This window comes from Bubalus kerabau, chromosome 19 (assembly GCF_029407905.1).
Source record: "Bubalus kerabau isolate K-KA32 ecotype Philippines breed swamp buffalo chromosome 19, PCC_UOA_SB_1v2, whole genome shotgun sequence".
NCBI classification, from domain to species: domain Eukaryota; kingdom Metazoa; phylum Chordata; class Mammalia; order Artiodactyla; family Bovidae; genus Bubalus; species Bubalus kerabau.
The window spans coordinates 36,123,293-36,150,154 of record NC_073642.1 but is presented as its reverse complement, the minus strand read 5'-3'; the positions used below and the strand labels follow the sequence as shown (position 1 = coordinate 36,150,154).

Below are 26,862 nucleotides of genomic sequence, written 5' to 3'. Positions count from 1 at the left end.
AAAAGAAAACAGCAAGCCATGGCATCCCAGAGCCATCTGTGCATCAGTGTCCAGCTAGAAATAAAAAGTCCCACCTCAAAAATTTTGAGCTATTCAAGTCTTTTGTAGATTAACCATTTTTAAAAGTAATTCTATATTGCTTTACTACAGTTAGTTTCAGTTGTGGACTAGAAAGAAAAGGTATTAAAAACCCAAGTGGATATTTGGCAACTATTGGGGATATTATAAGAAAATACCACAGGCTGGATGATTTACAAAGATATGTATTTCTCACACTTCTCAAGGCTGAGAAGTCCAAGATCAAGGTGCTGGCAGATTTTGACCAGGCAGTTATCTGATGAGAGTTTGCTTCCTGGCTCATTGACAATTGTCTTTTGGCCATGTCTTCACAGGGCAGAAGAGGCAGGGGAGGTCTTTTATAAGGTCCTGAGGTCTTTTATAAGGGCTGAGCCCTCATGATCTAATCATTTTCCAAAGGTTCTACGTCTAATGTCATCACATTGGGAGTTAGATTTTAATATATGATTTGGGGGATGGGAGGGGGAAGTGGCACAGACATTCAATTTATAGTAGCAGCTACTTGATCTATGTATTTGATCAGTACAGATTAATAAAAATGGGATGCAATCAGAAGCTGCCAACTTTTTTTCTGGAAATGGTCAGAGATCCACACAGTCTCTGAGTCTCTGTGGCAATTGCTGAACTCTGCCATTGAAAGGAGTCATAGGCAATACGTAAAGGAGAGGGTCTGTATTATAATCAAACTGAATCTTCAAACACAGGTGGTGGTCCATATTTAGTCTACTGGCTGCATTTTACTGATCCCTAACAAAGATAATCAAGGTAGTTGAAACAAATACTTAGAACTAAATGGAACCTAAGTGAGTCATATGTTTCAGGAGGTTATAGAGGTATAATCTCCAGTTTTGAACATAATACAACAGAGTTTCAAAGTGATTAAAGGATTTTCTCTCAGCCATACAAAATAAACAGCTCTCCTATTTGTTTAAACGATGACTGACTTTTTTAAGTGTACCAAATTGAATATCCTGATCACCTACAAATCCCCCACATAATCATCTAAAAAAATAGATCAAGACGAAATGGATTTCATCTAAATGATAGGTCTGCATTGGCCCAACTAAGGCCAAAGACTGCCATTAAAAAGTAGACCCTCCGAAATTGACCCATCACACAGGTAAATTTCTTCTGGACTATTCAAATTAATTTTGCATTGTGGAAACTCAATTCAGAGATTTCTCTCTGTAGATGCAGTTTGCGATTTGGAGTAGGAAAAAAAAAACAAAACAAAACAAAGAGAGAGAAACTGTATAATCAATCAAAAAGCATTTGTTGAATAATGAACCTTTAACCAGTACAGCAAATAGGAAGCTTTTAGAGTCGTAGCAGCTGTGATCTCTGAAAAGTTTTCATTCTACTTGAGATAGATTGTGGTTCATTTCAACACACTATCATAAAGAGTTATTATATACCAGGCAAAAGTACACAAGGTTCTGTCTACTTTGAGAAGCTCACAGACCAGCAGGACTGTGAGACTGTGATGCAAGGCATGCACCTCCCCCCACCCACATGCTTTCCTCTCTCACAAAACATGCTCATCATCTGAGTTTTCACTCACGCTTTTCTTTTTCTATAGAGCAGTTGCTCCCGCTAATGTACGTTGTATGTAAGTGCACAGAGAAGGAGCCCTTGCAAATTTCAGATAGGATTCTTAGAGAACTTGAAGGATGAGTAGAGATTATTCAGGCAAAAATGGGGTTGGGCTATATCCCCCAGGTCTATGAAGCATGTACTTGCCCAGCTTCAAGACTGAAAAAAGAGCCTGGAGTCAGTGACAGAGACACCCATGGTTTAATAGTTGGGGGAGGGGGCCGGCTCTCATATATGCAGTGACGTCCTACAGAGACACCCATGGTGTGCAGTGGATACTGGGAACATAGTGGGAACAATCTTGGCTAATAGGGGCGGGGGTGGTTTAGAGGGAACTGATGTCAGGTTGGCTCCTTGGTTACCAGGGAAACCAGCTGAAAGGCATGCCCTTCATAGCTCCTTTGATAAGCTACATAGTGGAGATGTGTGTGTGTGTGTGTGTGTGTGTGTGTGTGTGTGCACGTCCACACACACTTTGATGTTTCAGTCGTATCCAACTCTGTGAGATCCTATGGATTGCAACCCGGCAGGCTCCTCTGTCCATTGGATTCCCCAGGCAAGAATGCTGGAGTGGGCTGTCATGCCCTCCTCTGGGGGTCTTCCCAACACTGGGATCGAACCAGGGTCTCTTAGGTCTAACCTGCATTGGCAGATGGGTTCTTTACCACTAGCAGCCCCTGGGAAGCTCACATAGTGGAGATGTTCTGATCTAAAGCTAAAACAATCCTTAGATGGGACCTGGGGCAAATATGTAGGAAGGTCAGTCATATATGTAGGGTGTAGGTGAAGCAAGTTCTTATCCATTAGGGGATGAGCAAAGAGCAAAAGAGCAGCCATCTGGAGTGGCCTGACCATACAGACAGTAGACACTGCACTACTGAAAAAGGAAAGCACACGAGCAAGGAAGCAGTGTCCTGAAACATCCTCTTCCGGGCTTCCCTGGTAGCTCAGCTGGTGAAGAGTCTGCCTACAATGCAGAAGACCCCAGTTCGATCCCTGGGTTGGAAAGATACCCTGGAGAAGGAATGGCAACCCATTCCAGTATTCATGCCTGAAAAATTCCACGGACAGAGGAGCTTGGCAGGCTACAGTCCACAGGGTCGCAAAGAGTCAGACATGACTGAGCAACTTCTACTTTCACGTGCTATGAACTATAAGCTTAACAGGAAAAGGAGGGAACTGTGAAAGTACAAAAGATGGAGCTGGAGAGTTGGGGGCCAGATCATGGGAGGTCTTGCACACCTAACCATAATTATCAAGAGGCCACATATAAATAGTTTAGGTTTTTCGATTCTGTGCCCATTTGATATAAAACCTACATCCAGCAGCCACCCACGCCATTATATACCCACATGAAGACTGATATGTCCCCTCTGCTTAAAAGATGCAGAAAAGAAGTCTGACAGAAAGAAATAAGAAGGAAAAAACTAAAGATTTTTAATCAAATTGTTAGTGATTTGGTAAAACCTTAGTTCTCTTTCTTCCTCAAAATCATTAATAAAATTTATATTACTGCAAATGCTTTCTGGAGTCAGATTTGTTTTCTGAAGATGCCATGAATAAAGAGTTTGTCCTCAAGCCTGAAACCCGCCCAAGAGAAGAAGTTCTCAGGGAGGCCCAGTCATCAACTGGTTATATTAAGGGTTTCATAGTTGTCAGACTATGATCAGTGCTACAGACAGAAAAAGATGAATTCCACTTTGGGAGACAAACACAAACAAGCAATATCATAATATTATGATTTTTTTTAACTAATTTTAAGTGTTTGAAAAATATAGGCATATACCAGTGATATGGAAACACTGAGGAGGGAATAATTAATTTTCCCTAGGAAGGTCTTGAGAAGGCTTTGCAGAAGAGATAATGTTTGAACCAACCTTTGAAAAATAACTGAGATTCAACAAAAAGAGAAGGGAGTTAGGAGAGTCATTAAAGAGAAAGAAAAATATGTACTTGGAGAAAACACTGCGTTTTAGAAGACTGTGTGTAGACTTGAGTGGTTGAAGCACAGGTTGTGTGAAGTTGATGAGTCAGGAGCCATGCTATGAAGTCAGGGAAGAGAGGTTTGTGAGAAAAAAATTTGGAAGTTCCAGAAGAAGAAACAGAATCAGTGGGGTCAATACATATGACCTGAACTAAGCCCTGGACCATGGGCCAGAACATGAACCATGTTCAATGAGAACCATGAACAGAACAACCAAGAGATTTGCAATCACATCTTTTAACACTTCTGTATCTCCTTCAATACTTAATAAGTGCTGAGGTCAGAATATTTTGCAGTTTGGTTGACTGATTGATTAATTGTCACAAATACCACTAGACATCTATCCTGGATCTTCTGTTGTCCCTGCAATTACTTAACCAACAAGATGTACAGAAGAAAATACATTCCAGATAGTCACCAATATGAAAGAAAGCTGACAGGTGCTTCAAAAATTTGGAAGGAGCTTATGATATATATATGGGCTTCCCTGGTAGCTCAGCTGGTAAAGAATCCACCTGCAATGCAGGAGACATGGATTCAATCCCTGGGTTGAGAAGATCCCCTGGAGAAGGGAAGAGCTACCCACTCCAGTATTCTGGAGAATTCAGTCCAGAATTCTCAGTCCATGGGGTTGCAAAGAGTAGGACACGACGGAGCCACTTTCACTTTCACTTCATTTGGTACATATCAGTTTTTAGAAACCTGGATCTAGAATATTGGAGATCATATACTCCATCCTGCTCCTTGCTTTCAAGGAATAACAATGCCTATATCATGCAGTCCACTGAATATATATTCTGCCTCTCACAGCCATTAAAAATTCATTTAAAAAACATTCACTGAGTATCTACTATGTAACAGGCAAAGGGGATGTAATACTCTGTTCACTGGCCCATGAAGATTCCATAAAACAATGATAAAAGTCAGATTATAAAACGGCATATAAAATATGATTATTTTTATTAAATTATTCACATATGTATATTACATTCATGTTCATGTTCACACAGGCATATTAAAGCTTAACTAGTTCCTTTTAGGAGCTCTTTCCTTGTACCTACCCATTTCTCGTGTTATGAAGCTCAACATCATTTCTTAAAATCAACAAGAAAATTAAATGGTTGAGCATTAATTAGCTTTCTTTATACAGTCTCTCAGTGCCAGAATAAAAGAGTGCATTAAATCTTAAAAACTTCAGCAACAGAAGAAACAACAAAATTTTAAGGTGAAATGTCCCTGTGCTCAGAGCACAGAAGACGTGCTTTTCTTAAAGGGATAGATATGCCAATAACCTCCTCTGTGCAATTAAACTGGCCCATTTTTTCTAAGAGTTCAGGGCCAGACTTCCAGAGTCCATACTGCAATGATAGAAGTTTGTCCTCAAGAGAAAATAAATCTCTCCCACTGACTGCTGTTATCCCAGCTTCAAATCCCATTTCTGTTTATCCATTTTAATCGAAACATTTATGTTCTTTATCTTTGCCAAGAAGGTTTGTAATCCCTCTTATTAAGATTTTTAATAGATATTGCAAGTCTTAGAGCAAGAGCCACTAAGAAGCAATTTACAATAACAACTATGTCAGCCGTATAGGTTGTGTTGGACTGGAAGAAAGAGATAAGAATATAATATTAATAAACAAGAAAATTTCAACTCCTAACTGCTTTGCCATTCTTTCAATCCAAATGTTTAACATCTTTGTGTATAAAAACTGCATTAGAGATCTTCAGTGAAGTTTTGCGATATTGAACAATGTTAAAGAAAATATCAAGTATGTTTTAAGTGTTGATAGTTTTTACATACATTGTGGTTCAGATTAACACAATCTCTAAACCATTTCCCAATAATATTAGCATCAAGCATGTCATTTTTGTTTACAACAGCCTGAGGAAACTGGGGAATTAGAAGACCAGAAGCAGTAGATATGATGGAGAAGTATAATCTGAAGGAAAAAAATCACAAGTTGTATCATTCGTGGGCAAATTCTTTTTAGAAGAGAAAATATTATAAATTTCTTGGAGGATTTTGAAAGACTCTGAAGACTCTATTAAATGAGTAGTACTAAATCATTTAATTCGGTGAGGTATTCTAATAGTAAATTCCATGTCTGTATATTAACTAATCTGTAATTGCCACTATACAGCTAAGATTAATAATAAAGTATTCAATTTTGCTGTTTAAACTTACACTATCTTCTTATATATGCAGATGGATTTCTACTCCTGTTTGCTGCTATTTTAATCCAATCTATCCGTATTGATTGACTGATCCATAAATTGATAGATGATAGAGCTTTATCTGAGGCCTCTTATCTCAGCTCAGATTTTTAGATAAGAATGTTTGTATGAGATTGATCATGTACATCACTTAGGACCTGATAGAAATATTCCTCTTGTCACATTTCCACTTACTCTTACCACACAGACTTGTCATTTATTTGTGGAGTCTTTTATCCACACTTAGCTTTTCTCAACTTCATAAAATGAGCAAACATAAGTAAAGTCAGTACCTTTTTAAAAGATTAGAACATGTCCTGTTAGTTTAAAAGATGAAGCGCCGGGAGACTGGCATCCAGCAGAGTCCAGGAGAGGACTGAGCTTCAGAGAAGGAGTGCTGGTGCCCCTCAGGAAGGAAACACCTGGAGAGAAACACTGTCTCCTTGAATATGATGATGGCACCAGCAGCCTCTTGGTGATGGAGCACACTGGTTCAGAGACTAATGAGTACTTTCTTACTCGAGCAGTGGCCCACCTTCACTAACCAGTTAGCCTGACCCACATAAAGGCTTACTATGTTTTCCACCACTGTGCTCACTTAGATTTGCAGAGCAGGTCAATTGTCCAAAAACTTCCATTTTCTCTTAAGTTCTATGCCTGCCCTTTAAGTATGCTGCTGCCAGAAGAGGTGGTACCTCACCTGTGATATGAACAATAACCATGATGGCAAAAACGATCATCAAAATACAGTTGTGAACTTTTGAAGGGAAATCATAAATGACCTAATCCAATGGTTTCCAAACATCATGCTCCTATTTAGGCTGAAGAGTCCCCTCAATAAAGAAACATTTATTCAGAAGATTAATTAAATCAGATAAGGGTAGAGCTCCTCTGGTGAACTGAGGGACCAATGTCTTTCCCAGGATGCCCCCGGTCAGGGCCGCAGTGGAGGACAGTGCAGACCCCCCAGCTCACACTGCCCCTGCCTCAGCCCAGGGCTCACTGAAGGACTGGCATGCCCCAGCGATCCCCAACCATTTCAGTACCAGGGACCAGTTTCATGGAAGTTTTCCATGGATGGGGGCAAAGCTAATGATGGTTCAAGCGTTAATGAGAGTGATAAGGGAGCAAGAGAAGAAGCTTGGCTCATTCACTCACCCACTGCTCACCTCCTGCTGTGTAGCCCCATTCCAAACAGGCCGGGGATCTGATGAATCCACAGACTGGGGGTTGGGGACCACTGGCATGCCCTCTCTTGTTATAAACTCGGTGAAGGAACTGAGGTCCTTGGAAGTGAAGCAACTTCTCCAAGACCACAGAGACGGTGACATATCTGTGAATCTATTTTTTTAAGTTGCATTTTTACAGTAATTTCTAAGTTCCTGACAATTTCTAAATTGCTTTGACTTTCCATTTGACTAATCCAATGGGTCTGTGACCCAGGCATGATAATTTTTTTTTTCTTATTCCAGGCTTATACATGTGAAATTGAGGCTCAGAGAGGAAAAGGATTTGTCCCAAATGAACTTCCTTGTAAAGGATGGAGGTGGGGTCAGAATGGCCAGTCCTCTGCTACATTGCTCAAACTTTTATCCACTGTGCAATGATTCACATGGAAATTTTTTCCATAAATATCAAATAAGTCAAAGAGGCTACCACTTGATTTTCAACTAACTTATGCCTTTAAAATAAAAACATGAGTAATTAATATTAACACTTAAGCATTAACAGTAAAGAGTCCTAGCATTAAACAATATATGACAATGCAAAGAGGTAAACTGGATATCTTGGCAAATCTCAATCACAGTTTAGTTTGAAACGAACAGCTAATTTATCTTGAATATTTTGTTTGCAATTTACTCAAATATCCAAGGTCCTAAACAACTTTTTCAAGTGTCAAACTCGGTCTTTCATTGCTCTTGGTTTCTATATGCCTACAGAGAGAAAACAAAAGTATTGAGTGAGAATTAATCTCAGCTGTCACCAGCTATCATCATTCTGCATTTCTAGAAAGGAACTGGCCAACAATGTTGGGGACAGAAAAACCCCAGTTTCCTGACAGGCTGCTTCATTCTCTTTTCCTTCCTCCTGCAGGTCTGTGTGCTAAGCCACTTTAGTCATGTTCAACTCTTTGTGACCCTATGGACCATAATAGCCCACCAAGCTTCTCTGTCCATGGGATTCTCCAGGCAAGAAAACTAGAGTGGGTTGCCAGGCCCTTCTCCAGGGGATCTTCCCCACCTAGGGATCAAACCTGCCTCTCTTATGCCTCCTGCATTGGCAGGTGGGTTCTTTACCACTAGCGCCATCTGGGAAGCCCTCTGCAACTCTACATTCACCTACTTTGATATGGAACCTTGAACGTGGCTTCCTGTCCTCTTGATATTGAAGTCCAAGCAGCTCTCTTCAAAATGGTGAACATACTCCACCTCGGTCTTTCCATCCTTTAGGGGAAAACATCCTCCTAGGGGTACAGCTCATCTTTCAGAGATTTAAACTGTTTCTTGCATGCAGCTTGACAGAAACCACAAGAGAGACAAGATTATGGCCACACCATATGTCTGCTTCTCCATGACTCTGTGTGTGTGTGTGTGTGTGTGTGTTTTCCCAATGAGAGGGGAGTATATTTTCTCTTTTCAAGGAGAATCTCCCCTCCCCTTAGGTTTCTAGCTGCTGGATGCTTGCTGATTAATTTAAATCTACACACAACTGGTTTCCTTATTAATGATTCTGCCAGTTTTCCAGAACATAGCAGTATTACCCTGCTCTGAATACAGACTGTTCTTTTTTAAAGGGGCCATTGCCTTTTCATAAAAACAGAAGAGTCCATACAGCATGGTGATACCATTGTCTATTCGTGGGGAATACTGTAAGTTCTCTCTAAAACCATTACAATACAGCTGTGTCCTGAAAGTTAAAGGTAGCACAATTCCCTGCCATGATAGAGAGCAGCCATCTGGGGGAACAGACTCGGAAATTCCCTAAACATACTGCAATGAGCCAGGAGTGTCTCAAACTCCAAGTCAGGCAATTGGGGAGAATCTCAAGGAGGCAGAGTGAGGCTGAAATGAGACTGTAACTAAGTTCAGCACAAATCCAAGCAATTCCATTAAACCATGTTTGATGAACAACTGTGTAAATAGCAGAAGTTTTACAAGAAATAACAGAAATTCAAAGGGGAGTCACAGGAACAGACGTTGGGAGCACTCACCCAGGCGTCATCTGAGAGAGTCAGAATGGCCAGACCCACTCCATGGGAGATGAAGTGAAGTGAAGTGAAAGTCACTCAGTCACGTTTGACTCTTTGTGAGCCCATGGTCTGTAGCCTGCCAGGCTCTTTTGTCCACAGGATTCACCAGGCAAGAATACTGGAGTGGGTTGTCATGCCCTCCTCCAGGGGATCTTCCCAACCCAGAGATCAAACCCAGGTCTCCGCATTGCAGGCAGATTCTCTACCATCTGAGCCACCTGGGAGATGAGAGGACACAAAGATTTTGAGTTCTTAAAATTCTGACATCAAACTCACTGTGGATCTGATGTCAGACTCACCACACCAGTTTCCTGCATAGTTTAAAGGTGCTAGGTGGTAAGGCTGAAATGAATGATCCTGGCCCATTATATGCGTAGTGTGTGTATGAGGTGTACCCCAATCTTGTTAATGTGAGTCAGCTTCAGCTCTCGTTTCAGTGCATTTCTTCTTCAAAGTGCTGAGTCCTGCATGCAAGGAGCAGAGCCTGAACCCTAGCAGATTCTCTATGATAAATGACACCCATGGGCATCTGGCTGAGAGGCTAGGCGTCTTCCTATGTGCAAGATAGGTTTGCTTCCTTATGCCTTCTTAAACCATCACATAAACAAACAAACAAGAAAAAAACACAAACTTCCAACACACTCACCTTACAGAGCTGTAATGAGAATAACATGGGAACAGTAATCCCACTCACAGCAAGTGGTCAGTAATTCTTAGTTATCATCTTACATGAGGTCTCCTCTGTTACACCTTACAGGGCACTGCTGCTGCTGCTAAGTCACTTCAGTCGTGTCCGACTCTGTGTGACCCCATAGACGACAGCCCACCAGGCTCCCCCATCCCTGGGATTCTCCAGGCAAGAACACTGGAGTGGGTTGCCATTTCCCTCTCCAATGCATGAAAGTGAAAAGTGAAAGTGAGTCGCTCAGTCGTGTCTGACTCTTAGCGACCCCATGGACCGTAGCCCTCCAGGCTCCTCCGTCCATGGGATTTTCCAGGCAAGAGTGCTGGAGTGGGGTGCCATTGCCTTCTCTGCAAAAGCATTCTACTTACCCGCTATTCTAGTTTCTGAGACCTCAAATAAAGGGCACATGGAGGACACACATTACGACAAGAAGTGTGTTCTGGTTTTTCCTCCAGTTATCTGACAGCAAAAAAAGCAAGTCACAAATCAACATAGTCTCTGCAAGACTGCAGAGACATACAAGTGACCATCTCTAAACTTTCTACAGGTGAGCAGTTTCTCTCACAAAGGTGAAATGAGACTTTTTCTAGTTTCAAGGAGCTTCCAATACACAGTAGAGAAATAGACACAAAGCAACCGATGACTCTTCACCCTCTGAATCTCTAGGAGACGGACTGTGATTTCATTCTGCTGGGTATTGCCAAGAGGTTGTAGATTAATTTTTTTAAGGAGCAGGAGATAAAGTCAGTTCTATAGCATGCATGTGTATGCAGCCTAATGCAATAAGTAAACTTTGCAGGTCTTGAAAAAGAGGGGAGAGGAAAAACAAGGAAATGTAGTATTTTTAAAGTAGGGAAAAGATGAGGGATTAAATATTTCCCTTGGTTGCTAGGTGTTCTCTCTGTTACTATTCTGGAGCTGAAAACACCAAGCAAAGAAACTGCAGGCTATAAAACGCTACACAGACAGCAGGTTTGGGAGCTGTCCAGCTCTCTCTCCGTTCCCACCAAATCCCATACAGTTCCCAGAGCTGAGATTTCCTCTAAATCCAGGATTTGGCCATGTGTCTCCATGGCGAACCTGAGGTTCAATTCCAGGAATGAAGTTTGGCCTTCTTCCTAGTACATTAACAAGACTCTAGAAAGAACTACAGACTGTCAGCAAGATAAACTCAAGGAAAGATCAGCATGGTCACGGTATCTTCCAGAAAAGCCAAGTCGTCCTGGAAATGATGTTTTTGAATCTGAAACAAAGCCAAAAATCTAATGAAATAAGAGAAGACCCAAGGGGAAAAAACAAAAGGTCAGGAATACAAAATGATTTGAAACCCTACATTTTCACTAAGTGTATATTTATGTCACATAAAAAAAGAAAAACCTGGAAAGAAAGAACATATGGTTCTAACACATTTCAGTTTCCAGTTTGTCTTAAAAAAACAAGCTTTTGTGTGACCTCTGATTAGCTGAATGGTGTGACAATCTCAGCCAAATGACAGATTCTGCTTAATGTTTGTCTCAGCAAAGCAACCGACCCTTCTCAAAAGTATCTTTTCAGAGAAGAAACTTGATGAACTTTCCCAGACTCTTTTCATCTTAGAAATACTACATCACCCTTCACTCCCTTTCATCTTGGCTTATCTTAAGCAAATTAAATTTTAATGTGTTTCCACCAGAGGGCAGTAGATAAAAAACAAACAAACAACCTATTCATTGAACACATCTTCTAAATATGTAGATGGAAACAAAATTTTATTTTCCTGTTAACTTGCATGATAGGCTCAGAGATGATCAGTGCTGAAAATGACTATTTGATGGCTCCTGGCCTTCACTTTAGCAGCCTCATTCTGTCACTGATAGCATGACCTGTAAACACATCCTAGGATGAACTAGGGAAGGCTATTTTAAGAAAATGAAAGAAACCTTTCTTTACCTTCAAAAGCACCCATTCTGTCCATTCGCCCAGGGTCTGCTTAGGCCTACAATCCCACCCCTGTGGGTTGAGGGGCTTGGTGGGCACCAGGGGCCTTGTGTTATCAATGTAGGGAGAGACACCAGCAAGAAGCTGCCGGAGGACCCTAACAGGAGCTGTGAACGCTCAGCAACTATCTGCCTGGAAAAGGAAGGAGAGGGATGCCATCCAGTGGTCAGCCGGCTGCCTTGCCATCTGTGTGATCCACAGCATCCTCAAATTTGTCACCAGAAGCCCCAGAATACAATTTTCAGGCTCTAAATCTAGAAGGTAACTGGAACCTAAAGATATCATTATTCTGATCTGAGCACTTTCAACTACACAGCCTACTTGTCTCAGCTGGCAAACAAGGATAATGGAAGTATCCTCACACAGGGCCCTGTGTGCTAACTTGAAAAGCCACTGGCCAAGGGACCCTTGAGAACACCCCTGCGGCCTTTGCAGTGCTGATCCCTGGGACCACCAAGGCCTCTGGAGTTACAGTCTCCAAGGATGAGGCTTGAGAAATGGTTATTTCTATTAATAAAAAGATTGCTGGATGATTCTGATGCAGTCAGTTTCACCTCGTCCCAAGGCTACCTTGTGGGAACCCAGGGAATTAGCCCATTCTTCCATCTTTAGGCAGGGTTGTACTTCCACTTTCCCAGTTCTGCAAGTTTTCTTCCTGATTCTAGAAGCTTTCAATATCTATTCCAGTGATCCATTCTAGTGTCCAAAATCCCAAACCATCAGGAACTTCTCCTTTCTGGCCCGAGTCCATGCTCTGCTGCTTATTAGCTGCATAACTCAGCCTTGGAACATCTCAGTTTCACATGGATAAATGGTGTTATGACAGTACTTAGCTTGTAGATTTGTTGGGCAGAGTAAAGTGCTTAGAGCAGTAGCTGCCACTTAATAAGCACTAAAATGCCTGTTATTTGTCTCATTTATTATTACTCGCTTCTGGTTGCTCTTTCAGCATACTCTTTTTCATTTTTGGCCCCCAAAGATCATGATTATGCTAAGTCCAGGCTTGATATCTGGCTAGCTGTCATCCTTGCCTGCCCCTACCTTAACCAGGCCTTGTTGTTAGTGATAGATTCACCTACAGGCTCTGTCTACCCATTTTCTGAGCTAATGCTGATTGCAAAAGGAGCTCCAGAGCCCTGTTGGCAGATATTGGAATGGATAGAGGACCTACTATCCATTTCTTGAGGGCCTACTATGTGCCTGGTGTTAAAAACGACACTATCTATCTGTCTATCTATCTATATATATATATATATATATATATACACACACATACACACACACACACACACACACACACACATCAGATCAGATAAGTCACTCAGTCGTGTCCGACTCTTTGCAACCCCATGAATCGCAGCACGCCAGGCCTCCCTGTCCATCACCAACTCCCAGAGTTCACCCAGACCCACGTCCATCAAATCAGTGATGCCATCCAACCATCTCATCTTCTCTCGTCCCCTTCTCCTCTTGCCCCCAATCCCTCCCAGCATCAGTCTTTTCCAATGAGTCAACTCTTCGCATGAGGTGGCCAAAGTACTGGAGTTTCAGCTTTACCATCATTCCTTCCAAAGAAATCCCAGAGCTGATCTCCTTTAGAATGGACTGGTTGGATCTCCTTGCAGTCCAAGGGACTCTCAAGAGTCTTCTCCAACACCACAGTCCAAAAGCATCAATTCTTCGGCACTCAGCCTTCTTCACAGTCCAACTCTCACATCCATACACGACCACAGGAAAAACCATAGCCTTGACTAGACGGACCTTTGTTGGCAAAGTAATGTCTCTGCTTTTGAATATGCTATCTAGGTTGGTCATAACTTTCCTTCCAAGGAGCAAGCATCTTTTAATTTCATGGCTGCAGTCACCATCTGCAGTGATTTTGGAGCCCAAAAAAATGAAGTCTGACACTGTTTCCACTGTTTCCCCATCTATTTCCCATGAAGTGATGGGACCGGATGCCATGATCTTCGTTTTCTGAATGTTGAGCTTTAAGCCAACTTTTTCACTCTCCACTTTCACCTTCATCAAGAGGCGTTTTAGTTTCTCTTCACTTTCTGCCATAAGGGTGGTGTCATCTGCATATCTGAGGTTATTGATATTTCTCCCGGCAATCTTGATTCCAGCTTGTGCTTCTTCCAGCCCAGCGTTTCTCATGATGTACTCTGCATATAAGTTAAATAAACAGGGTGACAATATACAGCCTTGACGAACTCCTTTTCCTATTTGCAGCCAGTCTGTTGTTCCATGTCCAGTTCTAACTGTTGCTTCCTGACCTGCATACAAATTTCTCAAGAGGCAGATCAGGTGGTCTGGTATTCCCATCTCTTTCAGAATTTTCCACAGTTTATTGTGATCCACACAGTCAAAGGCTTTGGCATAGTCAATAAAGCAGAAATAGATGTTTTTCTGGAACTCTCTTGCTTTTTCCATGATCCAGCGGATGTTGGCAATTTGATCTCTGGTTCCTCTGCCTTTTCTAAAACCAGCTTGAACAGCAGGAAGTTCATGGTTCACATATTGCTGAAACCTGGCTTGGAGAATTTTGAGCATTACTTTACTAGCGTGTGAGATGAGTACAATTGTGTGGTATTTTGAGCATTCTTTGGCATTGCCTTTCTTTGGGCTTGGAATGAAAACTGACCTTTTCGAGTCCTGTAGCCACTGCTGAGTTTTCCAAATTTGCTGGCCTATTGAGTGCAGCACTTTCACAGCATCGTCTTTCAGGATTTGGAATAGCTCAACTGGAATTCTATCACCTCCACTAGCTTTGTTCATAGTGATGCTTTCTAAGGCCCACTTGACTTCATGTTCTAGGATGTCTGGCTCTAGGTCAGTGATCACACCATCGTGATTATTTGGGTCGTGAAGATCTTTTTTGTACAGTTCTTCTGTGTATTCTTGCCATCTCTTCTTAATATCTTCTGCTTCTGTTAGGTCCCTACCATTTCTGTCCTTTTTCGAGCCCATCTTTGCATGAAATGTTCCTTTGGTATCTCTGATTTTCTTGAAGAGATCTCTAGTCTTTCTCATTCTGTTATTTTCCTCTATAAAATCTCGTTCAATTGTTCCAACAACACTCCAAGGTAGGCACTAACTTCACTAATTTATAGAGGCAGACACTAAGTCTTACAGAGGTGAATATGCGGCACACTTTCCTGGGTGCCTCCGAAGGCCAAGAAATGAACTGGTCCCTGTGATGAGCTCCGGGCACACTGAACCAGGTGTGTCTGCCTCTAAATGCAGCTGGTGGCCCAGTCTGCCTATGCATGGGCCCTGCCCAGCATCCAGGTCCTGGTTAGCACACCTGGCTCATCTGCTTATCTGGGATGCTTTGTCTAATACCTGCAAGCCCCTTCCTAGGAAACTGAATCCTGTTTCCTACATCCCTTGGACCTGGCATATGCACCGTTCTGATGGATGGATCTTCCAGGATATGACAGGGCAGCCAGCCTGACCTCAAGAATCACTCACAGCTGCACCCCCTCCAGCTATACACCCCTCAAATGCACAACCACCAGGGGAAGCAAGCCCATATTTGTCGTCTCACAGACACCACACACACAACTGGCTGCCCTTTCCAAAAGGCCAGGCCTACAATTGCTTCCATTTCCCCAGCAAACTGTTCTTTCCTGGCTCTAACTTCTCTTAGCCCCGCCACCAGAAGGTCCTCATGCCTGAGGCTCTCCAGTCACGGCATCACCAGCACGCTGTGTGAAGAAAGGCGTCCACCCACCAAAATACAAGCCATCTGGCCCCGCAGCATGCATAATAGAAGAATATGAGTCAGGATAAGGGCAAATACAAAGTGCTATAAAGCTGGAAAATGGTAAATCTATGCTCTTAAAACACATTCAACCTCACTCAAATTCACGAAATATTTATAGATGTGTCTAAAAACACAGTAAACAAGCTATTGGGCCATTTACAGCAACAATGGATGGACCTAGAGATTATCATACTAAGTAAGCCAGACAGAGAAAGACAACTATCATATGCTATCAATTATAAGTGGCATCTAAAAAAAATGATACAAATGAACTTATATACAAAACAGAAATAGACCCACGGATGTGGAACACAAATGTATGCTTACCAAAGGGTAAAGGGATGGGGAGGCATAAATTAGGAGTTTGGGATTAACATAATCACACTACTATATATAAAATAGATAACCAATAGGGCCTACTGTGTAGCACAGAGAACAATATTTTTAATACCCTATAAAGGGAAAGAATCTGAAAAAGGAGATATATACATGTACATATATACATATGTATATATATGGCTTCCCAGGTGGCTCAGTGGTAAAGAATCCGCCTGCCGATGCAGGAAATGCAGGAGATGTGGGTTTGATCCCTGGGTCACAAAAATTCCCTGGAGGAGAAAATGGCAACCCACTCCAGTACTCTTGCCTGGGAAATCCCACGGACAGAGAAGCCTGGTGGACTACAGTCCATGAGGTTGCAAAGAGTCGGACATGACTGAGCAACAGCATACTGCATATATATATACATATAAAGCTGAATCATTTTGCTATATCTGAAACTGAGACAACATTGCAAATCAACTATACTTCAATAAATACATTTAAAAATTAGAAACAAAAAAACCCACAAGCTATTAGGTAAGGTGTCACGGGGGATACTAAGAAGACCAAGAGATAATACTTGCTTTTAAGGAATATATTTTAAAATAACAGCACACAGTTTTCCGTGTTAATATTGTGCTCAGTTATGTCCAACTCTTGGCAACCCTTTGGACTGTAGCCCGCCAGGCTCCTCTCTCCATGGGATTTTCCAGGCAAGAATACTGGAGCCGGTTGCCATTCCCTCCTCCAGGGAATCTTCCCAAACCAGGGATCCAACCCACTTCTCCAGTGTCTCCTGCATTGGCAAGCACATACTTTACCTCTGAGCCACCTGGGAAGCCCAGTTTAATATTAACACATGGCAATGTAGGTTAAGGGTGGCATGAAGTCACACGTTTAGTGTGTGCTGGAGGAGTTGACAGGAGGAGATTTTGCCACAACCTCTGGAGGTCAGAAGGCAGCTGCCCAAAAGAAGTAGTTTTTTAACTGGGCACTGGAAGATGAGGAGAAATTATTGAAGTGGAAGAGCTGTGGGATGGCCCACCAGAAGTCACCAGAGGAAGGATCTGAATGTGTCCAGTGGAGCTGGAAGCCCATTAGAGCACCTCAGCACCAGGGTTGCAGATGAAAGGTTTGGGCTGGACTGTGGGCAAAGTTCAATGTAGGGTGGAGGAATCTGGAGCTAATCCTCTGGACAAGAAGCTCCCCATTGACCTTTGATAAAGGAATGACATGGTAAAAGGGTATTGCAGGACAACTTATGCAGCAACAGTTAATAAGAGTCTTGGAGGATATTCTAGAAGGGAAGGTGGTCTGGTACAGCATTGCCCAACATATATTTTGGCATGTTCTTTGGAATGTGAATGAACCTAGATATTTTCAAGTGAAATAAAGGACAGCTATACTAAATGACCTGGAGGAAGGCATGACAATCCACTCCAGTATTCTTGCCTGGAGAATCCCTATGGACAGAGGAGCCTGGCGGGCTACAGTCCATGGGGTAGCAAAGAGTTCGCCATAACTGAGCACAGCACAGCATACTAAATGAAGGGCTTCCCAGGTGTCTCAGTGGTAGAGAATCCACCTGGCAATGCAGGAGACATGGGTTTGATCCCTGGGTCAGGAAGATCCCCTGGAGAAGGAAATAGCAACCCACTTCAGTATTCTTGCCTGGGAAATCCCATGGACAGAGGAACCCAGTGGGCTACAATCTGTGGGGCCTCAAAGAGTCGTGCACGCTGGCTGACTAAACACAAATATCATCCTTATAACTGGTCTCTTCCTTTCACCCTGTACTCCAATGTTTTGTTTTGTTTTTCTTTAACAAAGAAGTCAGAGTGGTTCTTTAAAAATTAAACAGTTCACATCATTCTTCTGTTCAAAACTCTGTGACGGCTCCCATATAACTCAGAAGAAAAGCCAAAGTTCTGACAATGGCCTCAAGACCCAGCATGTCCTTTCCCCCAGCCCACATCACCTCTTCAGCCTCATTCCTGCTATCCCACCCTCCCCTGCCACTTAACTCCAATCCAGGCACTCTGACCCCCTTTCTGCTCCTGGAACAATCCAGGCACTAACTCAGAAAGTCTGGCTTACTCTTCCCCTCCACCCAGAATTCTGTGTGTGTTTTTTGCTATTTTTTTTTCAATTTTCTGTCCACTACCAATAGAAATATATGTCCCAAGAGAACAGGGATTCCCCCAATCCACACCCTTCTGTTTAATTCCTATTGCCTAGCATATTAAAGACATTGCATAAGTTGAAATAGTTAATTAAATTCCTATAGCAATACTGTGAGTAGGTTGAAGAAGCCATTATCTATATTTCAGAGATAAAGGAATTGAGAATCAGAGATGGGACATGATTTGTTCAAGAGTACAAGTTAATGGTTAGTTAGTTTACTATTTTCTAATTTTCAGATTAGAATCTAGGTCTATTGACTTTTCAGCTACACAATAATATATGGCCATGGAAACAGAAAACTAGCTTCAACAACTCAAAATGGTTAAATTGATGGAATACAGTAGAAAAAAAGAAAATTACATGCTAAATATCATCTATTTCTTTAGCTTCTTAGGACTGTTCAATATAAAAACTTCACTTATATTCCATATACTATGTCAAGCAAAGAAGTAAAATCGAGATAAAGACAAAGAAAAACAAACATATCTTAGTGAAACTTCACTCTACGGAGCTTCATCACAAGTGTTTACTCATCTAGAGAACCCCGTTTACATTCCAGACATCTTAAGGGTCTTTTTCTGACCCAGGAAATGGATAACATCTATGCTGGCAAAACCTAAGATGCAATAATGAAAAATGTTATGAAAACAAAAATCAATAATTCTTATAACATATGTCTATAAAAACAGCCACCAAGCAGCTCAGCATTCCAGTGCATCCATCAAAGCACAAGGTATGAGTAAGAACTGGGAGAAAAGTGGAACTGTAGTCTTTCCTACTGCTGCTGCTGCTGCTAAGTCGCTTCAGTTGTGTCCGACTCTGTGCGACCCCATAGACGGCAGCCCACCAGGCTCCCCTGTCCCTGGGATTCTCCAGGCAAGAACACTGGAGTGGGTTGCCATTTCCTTCTCCAATGCATCAAAGTGAAAAGTGAAAGTGAAGTCGCTCAGTCTGTCCAACTCTTAGCGACCTCATGGACTGTAGCCCACCAGGATCCTCCATCCATGGGATTTTCCAGGCAAGAGTACTGGAGTGGGGTGCCATTGCCTTCTCCCAGTCTTTCCCACTAGAGGGCACAAAAATTCTCTAAGCCGGACTTGTTCCCTCCCCAATACCCGAAGGGTATCTCTGCAGGAACTGCACAGAGTAGGCTAAGAAGGGTTGGAGTTACCTTTTAGTTAGTCTGCAATGCCCTGCAGCACTATCCTGATACCTAGAGATATAGAAGAACTGATTTTCCCCAAGAAAAAGTGGGGATGGGGTGGGATGGAAGAAAAGAGTTGTGGAAACATAGATATTCAAGTTAAAAGACTAGAGATGTGAGGAACCTGTTTGAGAGAAGACAGTTGTTCCAGACCATTGGTTCTCAGGATTTAGCATAGATCAGAATCAGGAGAGTTGTAAAAAACACAGATTGTTGGGTTCTACCCCAGAGTTTCTGATTCAGTAGGTCTGAGAATTAGATTTCTAACAAGCTCCCAAGTGATGCTAAAGTTGCTGGCAGGGAATTACATTAAAGGAATCACTATTGTAGATATTCTAGTTACCCAAATAGAATTCCATCTTGGGAAAAATGTAACAAGAAGCATACAATCTTCTAAATCCTATAGAGTCTTTTAGTGTTAGAACTTGAATGGCTCTTCTGTTATAGGGGGCCAAAGAGGTTACTTAAGAGGCCAAAGGTCATGTTTTTCAAACTACAGGTTGAAATCCACACAAGGATTGTAAAACCAGTTTAGGATACAGTGACCAGGAAAATTTAAAAAAGGCTTAAGTTACAAAAATGAGAAATGAGAGAGTGGACATTACTGCTGATCTTTCAGAAATAAAATACCAAAAGGAAAAACTATGAATAATCATATGCCAACAAATTAGATAACCTAGATGAAACAGACACATTCCTAGCGAGTCACAAACCTGACTCAAGAAGAAATAGTAAATCTGACTAGACTATTACAAGTGAGGAGATGAACTAATAATCAAAACCTTTCCCAAAAGAAAAGCTACGCTTGATGGTTTTTCTGGTGAAACTTACCAAATAACATCAATATTACACAAACTAAGCCCTTCTCCAAAAATGAAAGAGGGAGCCCTTTCCAACTGAAGGATAAAAAGACTGATATTACTCTGATGCCAAAATCAGACAAAGACATCCATCCCAAGAAAAATAAACTACAATGGACAAAAATATAAAACTTGTAAAAAAGATTACACTATACCATGATCAAATGGAATTTATTTCAGGAATGCAAAGTTGTTTTAATGTATGAAAATCAGTCTATTCAACAGAACAGAGGACAAACAATGAGTGATTATCTTAATACACTCAGGAAAAAAGCTTGAAAAAATCTGCTTTATAATTTTATTATTTCATAGACAAAGACACTCAACAAAGTAGTAGTAGAAAGTAAAGTCCTCAACCTGATTTTAAAAAGACAAAAACCTCCATGAAAACCCTACAGCTAATATACTTAATGGTGAAGGACTGAAGGCTTTGCCCTAAGATCAGGAAGAACACAAAGGTGTCCCCTCTTGCCACTTGCATTCAACATTATACTGGAGATTTTAGACAGAAAATTAGGCAAGAAAAAGAAATAAAAGGCATTCACATTGCATAGAAAGGAGTAAAACCATCACTATTAATAGATGATATGATCTTATATAGATAAGATACTAAGGAATCTACAAACATAGATTAGGACTAATACACAAGTTCAACAAAATGGCAGAGTACAGAATCAATATACAAAAGTCAATTTTTCTACACATTAGCAATGAACAATGCAAAAATGAAATTAAGAAAGCGATTCCACTTACAGTAGAACCTAAAAATAAAAGCTGCAGTATAAAAGTAATAATAAAAGGAGTTAAAGACTTGTATGCTGAGAGAAGCAAAGCATTGGCAAGACAAATTTTAAAAGATGTAAATAAATGGAAAGACATTCAGTGTTCATGAATTGAAAATCTTTATAATGCTAAGATAATGATATTTCCCAAGTAACTACAGATTCAATGCAATCTCTATCAAAACCCTTATGGCTTAGTTTGCAGAAATTGACAGACTGGTCCTAAAATTCATGTCCAAAAATGTTGGCATCTAATTTCTTCCCATCAAGCCTATGAATTTATTAAGATAGTGTGTACAGACTAAAACTCTTAGTGCATCTTCCAAAAATCTGAGCAATGGATTTCAGATGTATTCTTTCATGTTAGAGAATACCAATGGATGATTAGTAACATGATGAGAAAATACAACATGATAGAAACACGAAGATAATTTTTTTTTAATTGTGGAGGATAAAGGTAACTTGTTTCCTATTAGAAGGCGAGAAAGTGCCTTTGATAGTGAAGGCTGCCTCCAAGCACATGTGTAGGGTGCAGATTTGTTGCAAAGAGAAAAGAGACACCAACTCTTCCCACCTAGAAGGTGCTGTGACTGGGGAACCAGTCTGCATGACAGAGTGACTCTAAGCCACCCAGATTCATCTCCACGTTTTCAAACAGCTCCAGGTTCCCAGTAGATTCATGTTTGTGAATCTGTTGAAAAAGCTCAGGCAAGGTAAAGTAGTTGACCTGATTTTTACCTTCCCAGAGAAGAAGAACATGACACTGTTCCAGGTTTGCTCACACCTGTCATCTCAGTCATGAGTCAGATGAAAGCAAAGTCCTTGATTTGACTTTTAATTTTGTCACTGACTAATTTTTTAATCTCTAAATTGGAAATAATATCTGTATACTGTGATAATTAAAATATGATCTTTCTGCTTGTGCCTCAGAGTAATTTGCAAGTTAAACAACAATGCCCTAATGTTTTTAATGGAAAACAAATCAGATGCATTTATTACTTGAATGTTTATATACCTTCTTTTTTCTAAGAGTGCTTTGGGATATTGCTGTGAGGATCCACAGCAAATTCCTCCACTGTTTGAGGTTTCGCCTTCACTTTTTAAGACAAGGAAGGTATAAAGAGGAGAGCATGCAAATATTAGAGCACTGCATTCCTGGGCTGTCTGTACTGTTATTTTCTTCTCTGAATGCTTTTCCCAGCTCTTCCTCTAAACTTGAAATTAAAAGGGGCGCGGATGGCACCAGCCATTAGTAGCGTCCACACTGACTGATGGCACACACCTGTTTAACACTCTGTGCAAAACTGACACCAAGAAAATTACTCCAGTGCTTCCATTATCTGAAATTCTGTTATTTCCAAAAACATCTAATGTTCTTCTTCCTGATTTTCGATTCTCTACCCCCTTTGAATTATGCTATTAGTTCTTCTCACTATATTGATCAGCAAGCAAAGAAATGTATTCATTTGTTTATTCAGTGAATCAGAAATGTCAAGAGCTTTGTTCAGAGCACTGTGTAATCCTGAAAGTCTCTGCCTTCTCCATTCAGTAACCAGAGTGACAGAAGATTTTTAACTTACATATGGGTTCTCATTTCAGTCTTCCCAACCTTCACACATAACATGCTTTGAAAAGGAAACTGTTATTTGGTCAGGAAGAGTCTCTTTTTAACTGGGGGAAAAATAAGGAGAAATAAATTCCACTCATCTGCCTAGCTGAAGATGACTAAAATACATAAAACTTCTTTATTTTCTAATTAAAAGCTCTAGGGCTGGTCTCAGGAAACGATGCATAAGTAGTCCATAAAAGGGAAAAGGTTCAATATCACCATGCAAAGATGATAATTAAAAACAGGAGGGAGAAAGGCTAGTTATAAATTACACTACACTTGAGGCTATTAAAAAATCTTTTTAATTAACTGAAAGAATGAGGCAAGCAAACCGAGCTTTTACAACTGGCTATTGAAGTTTGGAGACAAATGACACAATAATTTTTTAATGTGTTATTGGTAAAGCTTAATACCACTAATCACCATCTCAAGGGGTGTGGATTATCCTAAAAAATTTCTACAAACAGGATCACTGAAGATGTGGATGTTTGTAGCACTTGTCTGTAGCTCACCTATTATAACGGAATCCAGCAACATCCACTGTGAGAACCACACTTCTATAGAACAAAGGAATTTGTCCAAACTTCTTATATGAAAGTTGCAACAGAAAAATCCAATACTATAGACATTAAACTCAAACCTGTGTCTGCCTGTTTTCTCTGCTGTAGGAAAAGCATTTTAGTAGCAGTTTCTTAGTCTGGGACTCTAGACCCCAGGCTCTGTTGCCCAAACTTCATCTGTGCTTCTTTGGGGGTGATTTCCACCTTGGTCACTATCTCAGGTGGTCTGACTCTTCACAGTAACATGATGATAGTAAAATCATCACCTATAATGATAGGATCTAAGAAAACCCTGTCACACATCTATAGCATTATAATGGTTACATGTTGCAATGACTTCAAACCTCTTTTTGATCTCTTTTCAAAATCTATGGTTCACTGTGGACCTGGAGATTGGACAGTGACCATCAGGGCTCAAGTGGAAAGTACTTTCTTTGATATTATTGAATAGTGTGCGTCAAGATGAGGGAAAGAAACTAGTCCTTTGAAACATGGCCTATGCAGTAATCCAATTAGAGGAGTTAAGCAAAATTAGGAATGGTTTTGCACTTCCTGTGTTGCTCTTCATTTTCCACAATTTCTCCCCCTTTAGGGCTCTCTTTTAATGACATGTCTCACCTCAAATAATTTACTTTTCCTAACACAAAAGAAAATAAATATAATTTCTAAGCACTTTAATTCTGTTTAAAAAAAAACACAACCTACCAAAACTTAAAAGTCCAAGTTCTAGAAGCAGACCACTGGAGTAAAAAAGCTCCCAATTGACTAGAATCATCCCTGGAAAGAGATAAAGGGATTTTAGGAATTAATAAGGTCTGGGACTTCACTCTGTGTCAACACAGTTTATTCCTCCTCAATACCTGACTCCATTATCATATCTGTGCCTACTGCTCCCTCTCCCTAAAGATCAATCGTGAGCACAACACCTACAGAGTCACACAGCTCAAGGTCGCAAGGAAGGATGCTTCTTCAGATTGAAGTGCATTTCTCCACACGGCCTCCAGATGGCACTCTTTCTTATCAGTAGTCAAGGTGAACCGTTCCTTTCCTATCTTCAGAAGTCTCGAATGACTAAAACTGGTCCTCTTGTCTGATATTTTGATACAGTTGACCTATGGCATCTGAGTCGAAAGCCAGATGCTTACATAAGACATCAGTCAAAGTTTACCAACAACACTATGTGCCCCTGACTTAAGGAAAAAGTCCCGCATAACCAGAGTACTTCAGCGCTGGCTGCTGTCGGGATCGAACCCTGCACAGCCAGTGTGTTCCATCACGTGGAAGTGTTTGCTTCACAGCTGTATAGTGCCTACCTCTGCCTTTGGACGCTACTTCCAATGTCACTAAAGTACTGAAAGAAGGAATGAGTCCGCATCTCCAATGCCCCCCAAGAGTAGTTCCTCATATTTCTTAGCACTTAGCTATAGTTGTGTGGACATGGGAGTCAAGGTATCTATGGTCAGAAGCTTCACCTGGGTGAAAGGGAGATGGGTTCCCACCAACTCAGGACTGTCACTGTAACTGATAAGTTGGTGGCCTCTGATTCTATGAAAGCTCGCAATTAGCCTTAAAATCAATGCAGCTCCTCTACCTACTCTGGATAAATAGGCACTGTCCCCCCAAAACTATGCCTTCCTCATCCTTCCATCCATCCCTCAATATATGCCCAGAGTTTTCAGAAAAACAAGTATCTTGCTCATGCTCTACAGGGAATATATTTCAGCTCTGCTGGCCTGGGCACAATCAAGATGTGCTTACGGTAAGCAAGAAATACTCAAGTTTTGAGAGTAGGCTATAGAGTAGAAAACTGAAGAAAGTTGATGGAATGCCTTCCTTTCATGCTTTGAATAATATTTACTGAAAAACACTTTTTAATGTATGGGGAGTCTCAAGAATTTGCAGTTTGGTGTAAAAATAGATATTTCAGAGGGTGACAAAGAGTTAAAACACACTTCAAATTTATTTTCTTTCCTTTTCTCTTATTTATTTCCAACTCCCTGGTCCTAACCATGGGCTTTCTATTTTCCAAAGTTGGACCTAACCATGAGTTTGTAGATTGACCTCTATTCAACTATCAGGCACTGACAAATACAACAATCACAGCACGGGTTGACTTTTAAAACTCTTAAGAAAACACAGAACAATCTCTCATTAACCCTTTGTCCTCAATGCAAAGACCCTTGTGCTTCTTTGCAATTAAGAACTCTTATAAACATTCTCTCCTCACTGAATTATTTTTCTAATAGCTTATCTTGCTGAGACATAATGCAATGAAGGTCATAGGTGCCATACATAAAAATCTAGTTATATAAGTTGTATTAAATAAGTTAAATGAACCATTTAACTAATCCTGGTTTTTTTTTTCCAGAAAGCCAAAGGTCTTTCCTTGATTGTTTAGTTCATCTCTCATTCCATTTTTACTCAGAAGACTCTTCCTTGGGACTTAGAAATGAAAAGAAAACCACTCCAGCTGCAGGTTTACCCAGAGACACTGAAAGCCTGCCGTTTTCCTGAATATCACTTGAATGTTTACAGCCTCATAAAACTCAAGCTGCACTAGATGAATTCTGTAAACACCATCAAATGTAGTTCTCTAGGAAGAAAGCTGCCAATTTTGTAAGACATAAGATTAAGACTCCAGATGGCCTTTTTCTGAAGGGTGAGTACTAATTGGGTTTCCATGTCCTTGTTTGCCTCTCTGGTTCCACCCTCAGCATCCTTTTCCAGAGCAAAGTCTGGGAAGCTAAAGTTTACACAAAGGCCCAGATGAAACAGATCATGTGGTATTCATTAACAGAATTTGGGGCCTCCTAATTGTTAACCCATTTATTCACAAACAAGCTTCTTCCTGTCTGACAAAATGCTTTAAAAAAATCTACCTCTAGAAGATTTCTTTTTTTGGCTCGGAAAGACCTATTTTTCTAGCTCCCTAGCCAAATTCAAATGTCCTTGGGAAAGGCATAATCTCCACGGCTTCTTAGTAACATGTGCATTCCCCTAATGTCCTTGAATGAAGTGTCGAGGAAGAAAGCAGCAGTGTAGAGGAATTACGACACTTGCCTAAGGTTACACAGCTTGTAAGTGGCTAAATCCATGTAGTGCTTAAGACTGAGCCAAGAAACCAAGAAGGAGCCAAGAAACCAGCTCTGTGTCAGTTTTCTGTCTTCTGGGCTGGGGAGGCGTGGTGGGCAGGCAGGCAAGAAAACAGCTACTGCCATCTTCTCAGAGCATGGGCTCCAAGAAGAAGGTGGAGAGATGACACATTCCAACCCACGAAGTGAAGTGTTAGTCACTCAGTCGTGTACGATTCTTTGCAACCCCATGGACTGGGGCTTGTCAGACTCTTCTCCCATGGAATTCTCCAAGAAAGAATACTGGAGTGGGTTGCCATTTCTTTACAAGAAAAAAAGAACCCTAAGTCAAATCAATCTGAAACTGTTTCTAAATGTATTCACATTGGAAGATTTTTTGGTAAATATTAGCAATATTAGAACAGTCCTGAATACCACATGACTTTGTTGGTGTTGTTCAGTCACTCAGTTGTGTCCGACTCTTTGTGACCCCATGGACTGCAGCATGCCAGGTTACCCTGTCCTTCACCATCACCCAGAGTTTGCTCAAATTCATGTCCATCGAGTCGGTGATGCCATCCAACCATCTCATCCTCTGCTGCCCACTTCTCCTCTTGCCTTCAATCTTTCCTAGCATCTGAGTCTTTTCTAATGAGTCAGCTCTTCGCATCAGGTGGACAAAGTATTGGAGTTTCAGCATCAGTCCTTCCAATGAATATTCAGG

The 26,862-nt window shown here is 41.0% G+C and overlaps 1 long non-coding RNA gene across 1 annotated transcript in view; it reads right to left on the bottom strand.

Moving 5' to 3' along the window:
• Nucleotides 1-7,224: 7,224 nt before the first annotated feature.
• Nucleotides 7,225-26,862, bottom strand: part of LOC129634343 (uncharacterized) — a 221,778-nt gene continuing 202,140 nt past the window's right edge. Inside the window, exons 2-4 of the long non-coding RNA XR_008705567.1 lie at nucleotides 9,081-9,337; nucleotides 8,213-8,383; nucleotides 7,225-7,803 (exon numbers count right to left, since the gene is read on the bottom strand). This is a non-coding gene — a long non-coding RNA (uncharacterized LOC129634343). The remainder of the gene's footprint in view (nucleotides 7,804-8,212; nucleotides 8,384-9,080; nucleotides 9,338-26,862) is intronic.